The sequence below is a fragment of the Arachis ipaensis genome, chromosome B01, assembly GCF_000816755.2.
Source record: "Arachis ipaensis cultivar K30076 chromosome B01, Araip1.1, whole genome shotgun sequence".
Taxonomy (NCBI): Eukaryota; Viridiplantae; Streptophyta; class Magnoliopsida; order Fabales; family Fabaceae; genus Arachis; species Arachis ipaensis.
The window spans coordinates 5,133,830-5,148,481 of record NC_029785.2 but is presented as its reverse complement, the minus strand read 5'-3'; positions in this window follow the sequence as shown (position 1 = coordinate 5,148,481).

The window sequence follows — 14,652 nt, the reverse complement described above, 5'->3', positions numbered from 1 at the left end:
AGTTTGAGGATGCTTTGAAGCAATTCAAGAAAACTCGAGTTTGACTTGAAGAAATAAAACTTCAACCGACTATTATAAGGGAGATCACAAAAATTGATCTTCCAAAGTTAAAGGAGTTCAATAGCATAAGGGACACTCGAGAGATACTCTGTCGTGTGTATTTTTATTGGTTATTTGATCACTCCTTAAATTTTGAAGTACTTTTTCATTTGTCATAGAAATACGAGTCTCGATAGCCTCCTTGTCATGTTCTATCATTTTTGAAAGGGCATATCTATATAGGATACCCAACAAATAAATTCTTTTTTTAAGATGTTAGAGTCTTTACCTCTTTACTCGCTTAAGGAACAAACTTTCTTATTTTTCCATTGAAAAGGAATAACACTTTTTCTTTGGATCTCAACATACTTTATGGTCACACTAGAAGCTATACCTATAAATAACTTGTATTGTCTCTCAAATTTTACTCTAATATTAAATTGTCACAGCCTTGAACACACTTCAACGCTATCATATCAGCACTTGGATTCACTAAATTTTTTAGTTAAAACTAAATCAACCTAACCCTCAATAGTTAGTAAGAAAGTTAAAAACACTAAATAACATAAAAAAAAATAAAGTTTTGGTGCAAAATAATACTTTACTACACAAGTACTTGTATAGATAGCTTATACACCCAAATTCTAAATTGTCAATTTTTTTTTGTAATTATTCACTTTCTAAATAAACAGTTATAATTAAATCTAATCAACAGTCTAGATTAATCATCCAGAATTTTTGTTACAAATATCTTATCTATTATGTTTATCTAAATTATTTTAGATTATTTTAAATTACTCTTTACACTTGTGTATATATTCATAATCTTTTAGAATATTCTATGACATTTCATAACTTTTTAAAATATTTTAGGATCTTCTAAAACTTTACAAGATATTTTAAAACGTTTTAAAATTATTCAAAATATTTTTAGACACCCTAAAATACTATACGAATAATATTGAATGTAATATTTTAAATTTACTGTGACATGTTGCTCTAATTAAGAGAAAAAGAATAATAAAATATATTAATTGACTAACATTTTCTGTTTGTAGTTGTTTTACTACAAATATTAGTCTCTAATATTTTTCTACAAAATATCTCAATGCCGGAGGAACAATGGCATAAAACTAAATTGTTTAAGAAGGATGACAATGTGGTACAATTTTCCAGGATGCTGACAATTATATTTATATTTTTTTTAAGCCATAAGAAATTCATTGGCTAAATAAGACAACTTCTATGAATTAACGAACCAGACAGAATTAGATTGTAAAAAAATACCGCATCACGACTTAAGCTTACTCTTAGCAAAATAAAATAAAAAAGTTCAAAGTGAAAAATTGATCAAGTCGCATCAATCTCTTATATCGCTAAATTTAAAATTAAAAACAAAATAGTAGCCCCCTTTTTTTTGTTTTGATAATACTAGACGCTTATTAATGAATAGAAGAAATAAGACTTAAGATAGGAAACATTTTAAGTGCATCGAAAAGTATCGGTACTTTAGTTATTTTAATTGTTGATTTTAATTCAGATCAACAATTAAAATAATTGGAGCAATAGTACTCTCGGTGCACTTGAAATATTTCCCTTAAGATAATGCCCAAAATTGCTAAAAACCTTGTCGCCTCATGGTGATAGGTTTTGGATTGCAAGTGCCTTTCGCTTTCTGGGTGTAAAGTGCATGCACCCATTAAAATCCAAAGAACGAATATTCCATTGGGCCGTATAAAATGTTCCATATCATGACATCAGAGTTCCAAATTTTGAAATATAAATGACCACACTTTGGTATCTGACTCCAAAAATATAAAAATAAAATAAAATAAAATAAAAATAATAATAAATAGAAAGACTAAAAGATATTGTTTGTGAATAAAAAGTTACAAAAAGAAAATAAAATATAACTAATAAATGCTAAATTCACTTGAGATGCCAAAGAGAGTGAATTCAGGCCAAGCTTGCTGGCGCTAAACGCCATATTGGGCATTTAAATGACGTCAAATGTAAAAAAAAAAAAAAAATTATAACCACTTTATCCCTCTACCTTGTGATAACAAAATTAAGAATTTACTAAAACCTAAAACTATGTGTGAGATCTCTAAAGATGAAATTGAGTTACTATGAATAAATCCTTTGAATGGGTAACAAATATTATATACTAAGTCAATTATCAATGTAGGTTCATTTTTTAAAATATTGGACTGCAATTTGTGTTATGTATTATTATGATGCACTTGTGTATTTTACTTACATATTAAAAAAATAGAAAATTATTGTCCGCGATTTGTTAAAGACAAAAGAAAAAGACAAATAATGAAGGGGTGATTATTGCGAGGATGTAAAAAAAAAAAATTGTAAAAAAGAGAAAATAGTAGGAGCGACTTGTTAGATGGTGGAGGCGACTTGATGTATGGTGGGGGCGAATTGATATACGGTGGGATGATTTGTCAGGAAAAAATAAAAAATTTGAATAGCAGTGACTACAAATAAGGGCTCAGTCAAGACTTGGCATTCATTTTGTTGTTCTTCGTCCTGCTCCTCTTCTTCTCTTATCTGTTTTTGTTTTTTGATATATTTGTTGTTCTTGTATTTAATTTTTAAAAAATTAATGAGAAAAATGATTGATAGAGTTAGTTTGAGAGTGTATTTTAATGGTCAAATTTTATTTCAGATATATGAAGGTATAAGATTTATGTGTGAGAATCTATGTGATATTGTTGTTCCTTTCACCATATTATTTAAAGAATTAAAAGGTATAATTTGTGAAATGATAGATCCGCAAATATTAAAAAGAGTTACTAGTGTTGTGCACAGGTATTCTGTAATAGTATTTGAAAGATTCATACAATTCGAGACCAAGTATGTCACTGATGAAGTAGAGATGCAAGAAATGTTTTCAATATATCATGAAAGTCGATAACAAGATTCCGTCATCGAGCTTTATGTTGAGTTTGAACACTTGGCTTATGGGGCTGAAGACGCCGATAGAAACATGGATTGCGAAGGTTACAATAATGAAAGCGAAGATGAATTTGAAGACAACTATAAAATAGATGATTCAAATGTAGATGGCGACAATGTGAGTTAAGTCTCAAAGTGGTCTCTAAAGTTACATTCGGGCCTCAAATTGATCCCTGAAGTTAATAATTACCCATATTCATCTTTGAAGTTGCACTCCGGGACCCAGAGTCGTCCTTCAAGCATTTTCCGTCAATAGACACCATCGAAAAGCTGATGTGGATTCGTCTCTGATACGCTGGCCAAGTACCGGCTAGCTGACGTGGATTAGTAAATTTTTTTGTGGCAATTTGGTTTCTGAATCAAATTTAAAAACCATAATCCCCAAATTTCTCTTCTCTTCTCTTTCCTTCTCTTCTATACCCAAATTTCAAAATTCTACTTCTGTACTTACTATCAATTTTTATTAAATGATTTGATTGAAAACATGACAAGCTGTATTTAGTTCCACATGCTTCAGAGTCTAGATAAAATAATGGATTCCATAACTCAATGTCTCAAACCATTCACAACCATTTAGTACTACAAAAATGATTGAAAATCCTCCCCCACCCATTACCCTAAATCACGAACAACCAGTTACTGATAAGATTAATGCTGACCATGTTGTAACATTTTTCAGACTCAAGAATGCAGGCTTTCTATGATATCGAATTATGAGTGAACCAATAATAAGTTTGTGCATTATGCAAGATCTAGCCACTCAAGATATTTTGAGTCGCTTAACTCCATCTTTTTCAACAAGGGGAGAAACTATAATAAGAGATTATTATCATTATTATGTTAGCAAATTAGCATGTTGTATAAAAAATTTAGCTATTTAATTTAAAGAAAAAAAAGTGTCTTAACTATTTTAATTATTTCTAAAAAGATATGCAAATGAAAAGTACTTTAGGGCCTTCCCATAGACATCTGGTATTGCTATTAGGCATGCATATTCAACTCAAAAAGCATATTCCTTGTAAATTACATCCACTCCAAATCCGGATAGAATATGCATATTTCTAGTAGTTATAATTATTCTATTTCTTGTACAAAGTGACTTTATAATCAATTCCTCTGAGTAAATACCCATAGTCGTCCCTGAGATTCACGCAAATACCCATAATAATCCCTAAGATCCCGATTTCCCCATTGTAGTCCTCCAGATAGAGCTCCGAGCACTCAAAGTGGTCCCTAGCCATATTTTAGGTGATGAGTCATCACCGGAGCGCTGACGTGGACTTGGATTGCCACGTGGGAGGGGTCCAAAACGTCGTCGTTTTGGGTTTGACACCCTTAAAAGCCAAAAATGACGCCGTACACAAATACTTCACTTCACTTATCTCTTCTTCTTCCACCTTCGGACTTCTTCTTCATCTCCCCATCAATGGCGTAGCCATAGGGTTGTATTCGCTGAGTTTAGGAAAATTTGAGAGAAGAAGTAATCCGATCAGAAGTTGTTATCGTTCTTCCCCTCCTTCACCACCATAAGCACGAGGTTCTGACTTTGTGATCGGACTCAAGGTAACCTTCTTTTTTTTTTTTTCAATACAGTGTTGGTTCATGATATGCAAGTTGTTAGTATAGTTGAGGTTCTGGAGTTTTGGTCTCATTGTAGTGTCTAGGGTTTGAAGGCTGGCTGGGGTTTGTAGGGTTGCTCTATTTAACCTGAATGAAACACGGATGAAACAGGGAGTTGTATGCAGGATTGGAAAAATATATTTTCTTGTGGTGATTAATTTTTTTTAATGCATTAGTAGGCTTTCTTTACATTTTGTCTTAATACATGTTCCCTTGTATTTTCTTTTTGTATTTTCTGTAGGTAGCACCTTATGAACGTCCTGTACTAAGCAAGACTTACCTTTTTCCTGAGTGTAAGTTGTGATATTCTCTCTCCCTCTATGCTATAATTATCTTGATGTGACAATTGGATTTTGCAGCCCCTGCTAGACTTCCTGGTTTCCATGTTTGTGTTGGAAGTGGAAGAGAAAGATTGCTTCCTGAGTGGTATAATGAAAAAGGTGATTATTACGTTTGGTTCATCACAATTATTGGATAGTTTTAAGGACAGCTAGGCTCTCATGCTAAGTGAAAACAAGAGTAAATTAGAAAAATGGTCCCTAACAATGATTTTTCAAATGCAAATTTAAATGTTTGATTGCAGGTATATCTTAGCATCTTAGCACAGAAATAGTGAAAGTAGACCTTGCTGCAAAATCTCTATTTTATTTCATGCCATACTGTTTTATTTCTTTATATGTTTTTAAAGAAGTGCATTATAATCTGATGTAAATTTGCATAATTAACAATGCAAAAATGCTTTATATATAATTGATCCTCAAAAACTATGTTGGGTACTCAAACCAAGTTAATTGAAGATTTATATGCATATAACAGTCCTAAAACTATCATTGCATGATTTGAAAAGGTTTCAACTTTGCTTTTTCAGGTGAAAGATTGGGGGTGTGGCTTGTTCTCTTTCCAACTGTTTATTTATCAGTAGGAATTGCAAATGCATTGATCCTTATAGGAGGGGAAACCATGAAACTCTTCTTCCAAATAGTTTGTGGTCCAATGTGACCTCAAATCCTTTAGGTTGGCTTCTAAATTTTTTGAAAGGTATTAGTGCTGCTCGTATAAAAGAAATGCAACAAAATCTTTGCAAGGTTTGTATTCTGGGTTATGTACAGTCTTTTGCTGCTGAAACCTTGCAAAAACTTTCTACTGTTTCCCAATGCCAATGGCAAGTTTAAGCATAATTTATGTCCCGTGCAATATAACCACTAATCACCCTGCATATTTGTTATTTTTCTAAAATTGATATTTAGTTGAATGTCTTGCTTTCCTATTTGGCATTAATTGCTTTTATTTTGTTTTCCAGTACTCAATGCATTTCCTGTATCCTTGTCCAGCTCAACCATTGGGTCCTGAAGACTTGGTTTGGAGAATGGTTTGTTACTTTCTGTTTTGATATTTTTCGATATGCTTGACCCTCAGTATTCCTAGACTGCTTCTTTTAGGAACTGAATGGCATTGTTCTCCTTTAACTATGGTATTGTTCTGTTTATGATGATGCTACAGATGGCTGGGAAGGTGGTGAAGCTTCATTCCCGAAGATCACAACGTGTAGTTCAAGGGTATGAAAAAGAAGAAGAAGAGATGAAGTCGAAGAGGAGATGAATTATATGAAAATTTGGGGATTTAGGGTTACATATAATACGAAGGACCAACATGGGTACAAATTGGAAATTAGCCAGCTCAGCTAGCCATTGGACCCTCCAGCGTGGCAATTTGAGGCCACGTCAGCGCTCCGGTGATGACTCATCACCTAAAATATGGCTAAGGACTACTTTGAGTGCTCGGAGCTCTATCTGGAGGACTATAATGGGGAAATCAGGATCTTAGGGATTATTATGGGTATTTGCGTGAATCTCAGGGATGACTATGGGTATTTACTCCAATTCCTCTAGTTCTTCTAATTGATTGACATTGTCAAAAATTATAAGAACCTTTAAATTATACAGCCTATTTGTTACAATCTCGAATATTTCAAAAGAACTGTACATCTTTAGTTTTCCTCTGTTAAGAGTTTGGCAAAGAATTTGCTTTTGAACTGCCATAGCACCACCATCTTGATATAATTTGCTTATGTTTTCAATAAAACAATAACGTTCAAACTGATAAAAAATTCTGTCATACAAGACAGTAGCAGAAATTATTTTGAACTGACATAGCACCACCAAAAATTTTTTGCTATCATATAAGAATTTATTTTTGAACAATGTTTTTAGTTTCATATAACAGTAATAGTAACATACTAAGAATTTTGATAATAAGCCAATCAGAATCTGTGATGAACCGATGGTTGAATGAGGAATAAATAATTTCAAATTATAAGGAAAAATCAAATATTAACTAGCCACTAGATAGAATATGCAAATTAAGATAATAATAATTTCAACAATAGATAAATGCATTGCACAAGAATAAGGGTAGATAATAACAATTTCAACAATAGATAAATGTATTTCAACACTAGATAGGATATGCAAATTATGATAACTTGGCAGTTCAATTCTTAAATGGAGGAGAACTTGGCAGCAACAATAACAACAAAGTGGAGGAGTGCAAAATCAACACAATATAGATAAATAAACGCACATGCCCTAACAAAAACAACAAACAACACCATATTTAACGGCTAAAAAAGATGGACTCAGAGAACTGAAGAAATAACAGAGAACATCAAAATTGATCTTTTTCTTTTCCAAACCCTTACTTTAACAGAGACAACGCGGTTAACAACCCAGCACATTAGCAATGACGACGATTGTGCTCAGTGGATCGGAGGCGATTTGGTTTCTCCGTGAGGAAAATATTACCAACAACGTGTTATATCAGAGCCATTGAAGAGTAGGAGAAGAAGAAGATGGGTAGAAATTGGAGTTTAACGTTATAGATAGAATGATACACCACTTGACGTCATTTTGGCCAAAACACATGCCAAAAATAATACGACGTCGTTTTTGGAGTGCCAGCGTGGCAGGAATCGATTCACCTCAGCTTTCCGATGGCTAGTGATGAACGAAAACTGCTTGAGGGACTACTGTGAGTCCTAGAGTGCAATTTCAAGGACTAAATTGAGTTACTATTAACTTCAGGGACCAATATGAGGCTCGAGTACAACTTTAGGGACCACTTTGAGACTTAATTCCAACAATGTTGATTGCACTAATGAGACAGATGTAGAAGAAGTGGCAAATGTACTAGCAAGCCAACATCTGTTTGGGGAGCCGTCTTCTATGCACATTTTGGACCTTACGGCTTTGAATGCACCGGAGTTTTTTGAGTATGCAAATACTGGTATGTGAATATAATATTAGTAGAGTATATTTATATTTTGCTGTACTATAAGATGATGATTCTATTGTGGTTGCTAATTGTAATGTATAATTGGTTTTTGTGTTATTGTTGCAGACCCACCTATTGTTGCAGACGACGAATTTATTATTGGGATAGAATTCAGTTCTAGAGAGATTGTGATCGCGGCCATCAAAGACTATATGATTCGTAAAGGAGTTGACTACCGGGTATACGAGTCTAAGCCAATGTCATTTTATGCCAAATGTGTACAATATGGAAATAATTGTGATTGGCTTATCAGGGCTAGTTTGATTCGAAATAAATATTATTGGAAAATAAGACGTTATAATGGTAGCCACACCTACACCAGATCTATTATTTCTCAAGACCACTGCAAGTTGAACTCAGACACAATCGTAGAAACGATAAAGTCATTAGTGGAAGCTGACCACCCATCTCTGAAAGTGTGATCTGTGAATGTAGATGTTCAGGAAAAGTTCAATTACACGGTGAGCTACCGCAAAGCATGGTTGGTAAAACAAAAAGTCGTTGAGAAGATTTTTGGTGGTTAGGAGGCATCATATGAGGCTCTGCCAACATGGTTTGAAGCTATGTGTAAAAAAGAACCAGCAGCAGTTATGCAATTCGAAACGGTGCTTGTCTATCGAGGGGATGAGTTGACTCAGGATATCCGAGTATTACAGCGAGTGTTATGGAGTTTTTACCTTTGCATTAGAGCATTCAGACATTGTAAATCAGTTGTGTAGGTAGATGGCATACACTTATATAAAAAATACAAGGGAGTTCTGATAGTTGCAATATCACAAGATGACAACGAAAATATTGTGTCTATTGTCTTTGCCATTGTCGAAGGGGAGACTACTGATGCATGGTACTTTTTTCTTTCTAATTTGAGAAGACGTGTCGTGATTCGGGATGATGTGGGTCTTATTTTTTATCGTTATGAGTCTATTACTTCAGTCATAGCCCATAGCAATGGAGCATGGGATCCTCCGAGAGTTATTTATATGCATTGTATTAGGCACATAGCAGTGAACTTCTTGAGAAATTCCAAGACACCGTATTTGCAAAAGCTTATTGTCAACATAGGTATATAACATTTAACATTACAGAGGTTTGAATCTTTTTTATAGTGTGTAAATTCCTAATATCGTTTTTTGAAACAGGCTATTCCAGGACAGTTCATGAATTTAATACGTGATACCAATGACTACATGACCGCGATGAGGTATATACTCGGTGGTTGGATAGAATCTCTCGCCATCAGGAAGCATTCAGCAAGCATTCAGGTTAGTATATTTGATAGGTGAAACGAGGTGTTCGAGGTCTATGAGATGCCATCGGGTATGGAGTACGCAATCGATCTATGCCACTGGCAGTGTGATTGTGGTGATTTTCAGGTGGATCGGATTCCATGTCTCCATATGTTTGCATGTTGTGTGAACCAACGCTTGGATTGGCAAGTTTATGTGATTGAGGTTTACCGGATGCATTAGGTTAGAAAGGTCTGTAGAGCCAGGTTTAGGCCACTGGAAAACCCAACTACATGGTCAGTGGTTGAAGGACCAAGGATGATACCTAATCCTAGCCTCAGGCGAGTGTGGAAAGGGCGTCCAAAAATCACTCGATTCTTGAATGAAATGGACATACGCGAGATGCGTGCTCCAAGGCGGTGTAGGCTTTGTGGTGCGGAGGGTCACAATTGTAGTAGATGTCCTTATAGGGGTGGATCAAGTGCATGGGGCAATGTTCTAAATAGTTAGTGGTTGAGGTGATAACGTATGTGTCACACCATTTTAGTGCCCAATGAGAATGCCTAATTGGTATATTCTCTGTTTGCGTTCGATTGTCAATTTATGTTCTAATTTTTTGTATAGTTTAAATCCTCCCGTGAAGTCTCACTTTAACTACAAAGCAAGCAAAATAGTCTCTGATACATCAAATTTAACATAGTTCAATGTACTAGATTAAAGTCTTAACAATAGCAAACCACAATAACAATAAAGTTCAACATAATCCATGTTTTGAATCATGATAGATAAAAACAACATAGTTCTAAATGAAACAAACCACAATAACAATAAAGTCTAACATAGTCCATGTTTTCAAACACGATAAAAAATAACATAGTCATAAAAATGACAACCTAAACGAGGAGATACTACTTGCTAAACTTGCTCTTTACTACCTTTGCCATACTCTTCATTTTTCTACCAACATTCTTCTTGATTGTTGCTGGAGTAAACCGGTTATGACTTCTTCGCAAAGGATCAATCCATAAGTCATAACCCTTATTGCAAACACATCTAATACCTATACAATGATACACAATAATAATGACATCAACAAGGAGTTGCACATACGTGAATTAAAGATAAATCCTACCCAGAACACAACCATGCATTACTAATAAATTCAGATGTATGGAGTTAAAGTTAACACAATTTATAATACCTGTGGCGGGTGTACACACATCCTTAACTACCACATCATCATCATCATCATCCTCAGTGTTGTCATTATCATCATCAGCATCCTCGTCGTCATTGTCATCCACCTTATCACGGGGTGCATTCACTAAGGTGCATATAAAGGCATCTGCCTCTGGCTCCTCGTCCTCCACCTTGACCTCCTCCTGAATTGTTGCTGCAACCGTGTTAAAGATCAAAACGAGGTATGCTCCCACTAGGACCTGTGGGACGGACAAATTCAACTCCTCGACCGAGACCACTCCTACCTAAGTCAAAGGAGAATGACTCTTAGATGGATCCCCAGAATGCCCAGCATCGATGGCATGTGAAGTCTTGAATCAAAAGACATGCGGCCATGCACCACTTCAAATGGTCTGTCATCTTGATGTTGGAGGATTTGCCTTTGACCTGGATAACTACCCCACTGTGATTGATCTGCATCATAAAAAAACTCTAAATTTGGTTTATAGCAGCTTGGTCCATTTTAGGGATAAAGAACTGTTGTTGGTCCACTTGAGGAGAAAACAACATCCCAGGATCCTGAAGAACTTGTTGTTGTGGAACTGGTTGTGCTTGTGGTTGTAACTGTAACTGTGGCGGCGCTGGTTGTTCACTAGGAGTATTACCTTCGCCCAAGTGCAAGTGACTAGAAAATTCACTTCTGTACCAACTCATGTAAAACTCAGACGCATCATAAGTAATGACTGGATTAAGATCCTTAAGTCGGCGATCATATTGGTCTTGCCATATTGAAATCCACTTATCGTGCGCTACAATCCAATTCAAATTTTTAGGACCTGTCAATACATTGTTATGCGCACCACCAAGATTCTTTGCAGCTCCAAGAATGCCTTGTTGCATACCGAACTGTCACATCACCCTGTCAGAGGAGAAGCACTGGACCATCTAGGTCCTTACAATCAAAACGTGATGTCCAATATAATGATCGATACAGATAGACAAGACATGCTGAACCCCCAACTAAATTTACTTATCTACGCGAAAATTACGGAGCAATGGTAGAAATTTTCAATATACTCCATTGCTATATTTATCACAGAACAAGGTTGTACCAAACAATAACATAATATGAGCTTTTATATACCTTTGTATAACAACAATATCAGTCAAGTCTGTATTATTTTTATACCTCCTAAGTCATGTCAACTTAATGAAATTTTTCCGACAATCACTCCCTGTGGGTGCACTTTTCAAATTGATCCGTGCACTTATCCACTGTCTAGGAGGCTCTGACTGCTTATCGTTAATCCTGAAAGTGGCATGCCATTGCTTTGAAGACCAAAAATCATTGCTACATCCTCCAAAATTATTGTGCATTCACTAGCTGAAAGATGAAAGATATGTATATCTGGATGTTATCTTTTAATTAAGACTATCAACATTGCCAAATGTCCTTGTATTCTTTCCATGCAAGATATTTGTCCAAACTCAATCTTTTTAGAAATTCAACGGCAATTGAATCACAAGGTTCTAGCATGTTCATGTCTAAGTTTCAATAATTTTAAACCCTAAAAAAAAATGTTAACAATAAAAAATAAATTTCCAACATATGATATATACTTTTTAAACATTTACAAAATTACTGGATAAAAATTAATATTTCTCTTTTAAAAAATTATAGCACATAACCTAAAATCTTAACTACTCATCAGATCAATATATATTCAACTAGTGTTTGTTTTAATTTATATATATTGAACCAAGCACAGAATATTAAATATTCAACGATTTAGCTAGTGTTTGTTTTAATGATGTACTATTTTTTATATTTTTTAATAATGAAATGATAGATAAAATATTTTTTAAATTGATCGAATTTTATTTAAACATATAAAAATGTTTGTTTAAGTATTAGTCACTCAAAAAAGTTCATAACATAATATTTTTCTACTCATTACACATTGTTAACTCTTAAGCATTATCTAATACATTAAAAACATAACAAATGTAACAAATTCCTGGGTAAACATCAACAATTAATAATAACACGTTAGGGTGAAGTTTATTGAAACTGTATTATTAATCCTACATACATTAAAAAAATTATTTCACATACTGTAACTAGAATTAGTCACATCATTTTTTTATACATAAACGTATTAACCAAATAACTATAATTAATCACATCATCATAAGCATGTTAACCAAATAACTGCAGTAATAATAAACATTTTAATTAAACTAAATTTTTAAACTACACTATTAATACTAATATACCAAATATAAGTCTTCAAACAACATTAACGACTAAATTCTTATTTTAGTATTTGAGATTCACGTGATTACCTATTTTAGTCTTTAAAATTAAAAATTATTTATAGTGGTCTTCTAGATTTAGATTTGGATATTAATTTGGTCCCTCAACCTTTTCTAGTAATGACTCAGTAAATTAAATGGAGTGTTGAAGTGACACTCTTCCTACTACGTAGACGCTGTAATGACTAGCTGACATAGCAAGATTTATATTTTGGACCTAACTTGGTCCCTGAAATCATAACTTCTGCATCCTCGTCCTCCTTTTCCCCCTAACTTCTCCATCCTCCTCCTCCTCCTCCTTCCCTTTCTTCTCCTTCTTCTCCTAACTTATGCTCAAATAGAGAGAGAGCATCTCCAAACATTCCAGTCTAAAAATACCCGGTGACCATAATATTCCAAGAAACAATATCCTTCAACTTTGTTCTTTCAAAAATCCTGTTTACTTGATCCATCTTACCACACTTGGTATACATGTCAACAATAACATTCTCCACAAAAAACATCATCCACCAACCCACTCCCAACAAGAAACCTATAAAGTTGTTTCCCCTACATCAAAGAACCAACAAAAGTGAAAACAGGAAGTATGTCAACAAGGCTCACAAGATCTGGTGACAACCAATAACGAGTGGTCATTTCAACAAACAATTGAAGTGCTGTATTTGTCTCAAAAGCACGAGAATAAGCAGATGTAATGGAATTCTAAGACACAAAGTCCTGGATGCCCCTTTGGCACAATTCATCAAACATGTTGTGTGCGTCTTGGACAGAGCCACGCCCATGGTACATGCCAACCACAGCATTATAAACGAAGACATTAGAGTCGAAGCCAGATCGTAGAACAACAGTGTGGAAAAAAATGCGGGCAAAGAAAGAGGAAATATCATCACAGGCCTTAGAGACAAAAGAGAAGGCGTAGTGGTTAGGGGTCTACCCATGATCCCTCATCTAATGGTAGAGGGCAACGGCGTCGTGAGGGTCCCGTGATGAAGAGAGCGCCTTATAAGTTGATCCCACCAGAAAACAGAAAGCGACGATCGGGGCGAGGGTGAGGAGGAGGACAGTGGCACGGACGGTGGAGCTGAGGGCAATGATTGTGGCAATGAGGTGGTGTGTGAAGTAGTGGAAAAGGCCCTGCAATGTGACTTGTTGCAGGAGCTTGGCATGGGTTAGGAAACTGCATTATTTCAAGATTGTAGGATTGACTATGACAGTGAAACAAGAATAGAGGTGAATAGTGATGAGTTGTGGGAGCGATAGTTGCAATGGCAAAAGAAGAAGGAGGTGGAGGAGGAGGATGGTGTAGAAGTTAGGGTTTCATGGACCAAATTGGGTCCAAAATACAAATCTTGCCATGTCAGTTAGCCATTGCAGTGTCCACGTGGCAGGAATGGTGCCACTCCAGCACTCCATTTGCTGAATCATTGTCGGAAAGAGTCGAGTGAGAGACCAAATTAGTGCCCGAACTTGAATTTGGAGGATCACTATAGGTAATTTTGAATCTCGGAAACCAAAATGGATAATCGCGTGAATCTCAGGGACCAAAATGGAGATTTAGTCCAACATTAACTAATACTAATTAACACTAAAACTAATTATCACTAATATTAAAAAAATAATTTACATATTTTGGATATGTAAACATTCAATCATGTGTTTTTCAGGTTTAGTAAGATTACGTGTCCCCATTTTTTCTTTAAATTTTGTCTTTCACGGTAGGAGTAAATTTTTTTTCTCTTAGTTAAACTAATGGTGAAAAAGGTGAAAGTAAAAAAGTGAATGTAAAAATGAAGTTCGTTTCACTAAATTTTGTTCTTTAGTTTGTAGAGTCATGGGAGAGATAGAAAAGAGAGTGTAACACATGAAACCCCATCTCTCCACCCAACTAACATGCATGCTCCATGCGTGTCCGAGGAACATACAATTCGAAAAAAATTTCCCCCTCTTTTGGATTCATTGCATGAACGGTCAA